Here is a 4426-nt window from a genome sequence, read left to right on the forward strand (position 1 = left end):
TTTTTTTTTTTTTTTTTTTTTTAGTTAATGCTTTTTTAACTTGTAAAGACATGCATGTCAAATTGTATGTTAACCTATTTCTACCTAAAGTTCAAGTAGCTAACTTGTATTCAGCTAGGTTCTGTATCATTTGTAAATTATGCCATTCTAAAGCTGTTCCATTAAATCAGTGAGACTGTTTGCGGAGTTGGATACTTAATGAATATGCGCACATGGTAATTAAAAAAAAAAATAAAACTAGTTGTTCTTCATACAGGGTCTAATAAAAAATGTCTGACATTTTTTTTTTTTTTCAAAACTGCATTTAGCCATTGTTCATGACCATAAAAACAGCACAGGTTTCAGTAGGTTGTACTATTATTGCAAGGTAAGAATGAGGTTACATAGTTTTGGTAAAGTTCAGCCACTCTAGAGTCTCAGGTTGGTGTAATTCTAATGTAAGTAACTTGGTAGAAATACCTAGGTATGGACTGGGCTCTGTTTTCTTTCTTTTTCTTTTTTCCTTCCCTGCAAAAACACTCAAACGTGGGGCTTCTATACATGCTACTGTTGCATGTTTGATTTCGATGAGAGAGGAGGAGCATTTTTTGAGCCAGTTTCCATTTTTCAGTTACTGTACAACCCAGGTTGGTTCATTAGTCTCAGATAATGGCTTTAAATGTAAAGAGTTTGCATTTGTCATAGTTGTTTGAATTGTATTCTAAGCAGGATCTGATAAATGTTGATGGCTGATGTTAAGCTAACTTCCTAGACTCTGCTTTAATTGTTAAATTTGGTAAACTATGGTTCTCAGCCAGAGGGTTATAAAGAACCCAAGGAGATTGTGATCATCCTCCTTTTCATTATAGCTGGATGGGAAAGCCTTCCTGAAGCTTCCCCATTTCTAAAATGCGGTCTTAAGAAACACATCATGTTCTTTTTTTCCCTTAGGACTGTTGCTTATTTACTTTCAAATATTCACACTTTTTCCTAATATGAACTGAAACTGACAGATCACTGAATGTGTGTTCATTTCTGCTGGGGAATTAAGGGGATGCTGCCAGTTACCATTCTTTTTTTAACTAGGCTAATTTCCAGTAGTATTTATCTCATTATCCTAAAGTAAGTTCTTCAGATATTTTAAAAAATAGAATCTTTCTGTGACCACCCACACACTTTCTGCTTTTTTACTTTTATAATTGTGCTGTTTCTGATGCCCTACATCTTGAAGGGTTTTTTGGGGGAGAGGGGAACTTTCCTCTATGGATCTTTAGGAACAATACATGAGTGATGGTAGTGTTTAAATGCAGGTATCATGTACTAGATATAGCTGCCCATCAACACCTGGGAAACCTGACTTTGTAAAGTATTAACAAATACCAAAATAAACAAATTGGGGAAAAAAAGAGATGTTTACCCATTTAATCTCATTCACTTTCAGCTATGTTAAGTGGGGACTTTTTATCTACTACAGTTGAGAACTTTTCAGGTGGCAGCATTAATTTCCAACTTGCCAGGGTCTCTTTCACATGTAATGGGTATGCCTTGCAAATTGTGGGCATATCTACACGAGATGCCTACTGCACAGTAGCTGAATAATATTGCGCACTGGTACATCACAGCACAGACCATGTTAATAGTCTGCTGTGCAGTATTATTAGGCCACTGCACAGTAGCATCACTTAAGACATTCGCCAGAACTGGTTACTGTGCATTTATTTGGGACTTGCTTATACAGGTATTAATAAATGCATAGTAATCATTTTGCCGTAGTGTTTTATGTAGATATGCCCTAAACTTACCTGAGAGTGGATGTTGGCGTTCTTAATATATCATCACATGAGATTTATAATACGTACTAAGATAAGACCTAATGGCACAAACAAGAAATTGTGCAGGAATCAAAGTACCAGTTTAAGTACCAATTTTCAAGCATTGCTGTATTTCAGGAGGCCACTCATTGGAAAAATTACAAGGTTTCAGTTATTTTGGTACACTGAATGCAGCTTATGCTGTGAAGGAGAGGAAAAAAAAGTGAGCCGTGTGATAATTTACTAAGTCGAATACTAGCTGTGAGTTTTTTTTGTGTTGGCACAGAACTGAGATTCAGCAATTTTGCAATACTGATTCAACTTTATGTAGTGAAAATTAATCTGATATCTTATTATAGATGAAAATGTTATGAGTTGTCCTTCAAGATGCCCGCACTAGATGTGGGATAACGTTTGTATAATGGTTAGTATGCATATAAAGTTTACATTTAGTACAAAAAATGTAAAAGGAAAAGAGAAAAAGGGGGCATACAAGAATTTTTATTCAAAGGCTAATGGAGTTGTCAAGAGGCTGATTCTTCAAATATGAAAATTAGTGAAAAAATTTGATGTTGGGTAGTGGTAAGTAGGGAGACTAAGGGAAAAACTGCCTGAAACATTAAAACAATCACTTTGTTTTAGTTATGGTCTCTATTGACGTGTTAGCAGGGATCCATATGTAAATTATGGAAGAAATCTGATGTGGTTTTAGTATGCTGTAGTCAGTGTTTCAGTTGCATTTCATCTTGCTCTTTAATAGATGTATATACATTGATAACTTTAACATTTTAAAATTAAGAGCAATTGCTTAGTACTGTACGCTATGTATTGTCGAATGTATTTAATGATATTCCTTTATTTGCTAAAATTTTGGAAAAGTAATTGAGTTGCATATGTTAAGAATATTCCTAATATTTCTATAATTTTCAATAATATGTTGTTTTAAAACATTGTTTAAGGTAAATCACTAAGCATTCAACTTTGTCAGACTTCTACAAATTGATCATCAGAATCATTTTTAGATATTCTTCAGCTAAAGTGTGGTTACAATTGTAAATCTATATAAAATATTGTTACTGTACTTGACAGTTCCTATAACTCTGAATGACGTGCTTAGTATAAAGTTGGAACTGGTTTTACAGCTGAAAGTCAGTCTTTTTGGACAAATTAACAACACACCATGTTTTTTCTCTCACAACATGCCTTCAAATAAGATGCACACCTTGTTTTGGGGAGGCAGAGCAAAGAGAAAAAGATATTTTCCATAGTTCTGGTTGAATTCTGGCTGCATTGAGCATGGATAGATTCTGCTCACCAGTATCTCTTACTCTCTGTTTCCTGCCAATTCAGCAGCAGCCAGGTGAGCTACACCTCCAGTTTTTGGCTAGGAAGGAGTCTTTAGCTGTTCTGCTAAAAGCTGCTGCATTTTAGTAGCAGCTGAAATAGGGTTAAATCTCTAGCATTTGGCTGAGCAGCAAATGCCCCTCCTCCATGAAGATGGGATGGGGGGAAGCCCCAGCCCCAAGCAGTGTCCCCATGCATCCACTCCAGTGTGGAAATCAGCCTCCTTGCTTGAAACACATACCCCAATTTTGGCTGGCTAATTTTTTGGGGGAAAAGATGCGTATGGGCGTATCTACACTGCTGTATGATGACATTGCTATGGCACAGTGCCATAGCACTTTCTTTTCTACAAGCGGTTACTGCACTGTGCATAAGGTACATGGTTAAATTTCACTGTTACGGTGACATAGCTGGTGATCACGTGTAGACACATGATTGTAGATGCATGTGATCACTACGTCACCATGGCACGCCATATAGTGAAGTAGCACATTGCTATGTCGCCATAGGGTGACACGTAGACATGCCTTTATTTTGTGTCAGTAAATATGATAACTTATCTAACTTTTAGTTGGTAAATCATTCTTGCTCTTAGTTATGATGTCTAAATAACACAGCTTGATATTCAGGTAGAGTTTATAGTAGTGCCACCTACAATCTTTTGTCATGTAAAAACTGAGTTTAATAGAGGTGTTTGGAGGAATCAATTTAGAATCTCACAGTGCTGCTTCTAGATCCTGTGTGCCCTAAAGATAGCAAGTAGGCGTCCGTGACAGTTTCAAGCATCTGTTTCACCGGGGCTTTTAATTTGTTGGCATGGATTGTATCAATACAAAATGTTGTTCAAGTCAGCATACTATTGAAGTTGCTTTGGCAAACTAAATTTAATTTTCAGAACTCTGTAATGTAATGGACCATACCAGCTACAGCCCCTGCAAAGCCAGATATTTAAGCGAGTGATTCTCTTTCTTCTTTGTGATTTCCCCCTCCCCATATCCTGTCAGTCTAAAACATTCATTGAATATTGGTTTGGGCTGTGAGAGGTCATCTTAAGGGTTTTTTGTTTTTTTAACCCTTTTACTCTTTAAATGGTTTTAAATTATGCTCTTGTTCAATGATTCTCTCTAGCATATACCTATTGAATCTTCATTCCTAGTCCCTCCATATTTACTTACATGGTATTGCAACTTTTGCCAAAAAGCGGTAGAAGGGAACTTGTCCTTGAAAAGAAGTACACTTGTCTGTCTTGAGGCAGAGAAAATGTGGGCTGTTGGTTGTTGTTGTTTTTTTTG

General features: G+C 36.3%; 1 protein-coding gene across 2 annotated transcripts in view; it reads left to right on the top strand.

The window, feature by feature from the left end:
• NCK2 (NCK adaptor protein 2) overlaps positions 1-4426 on the top strand; it is a 126858-nt gene that overhangs the window by 2093 nt on the left and 120339 nt on the right. The gene's annotated exons all lie outside the window — the stretch shown is intronic.

This window comes from Crocodylus porosus, unplaced genomic scaffold, assembly GCF_001723895.1.
Source record: "Crocodylus porosus isolate Cpor-Errol unplaced genomic scaffold, CroPor_comp1, whole genome shotgun sequence".
NCBI lineage: Eukaryota > Metazoa > Chordata > Crocodylia > Crocodylidae > Crocodylus > Crocodylus porosus.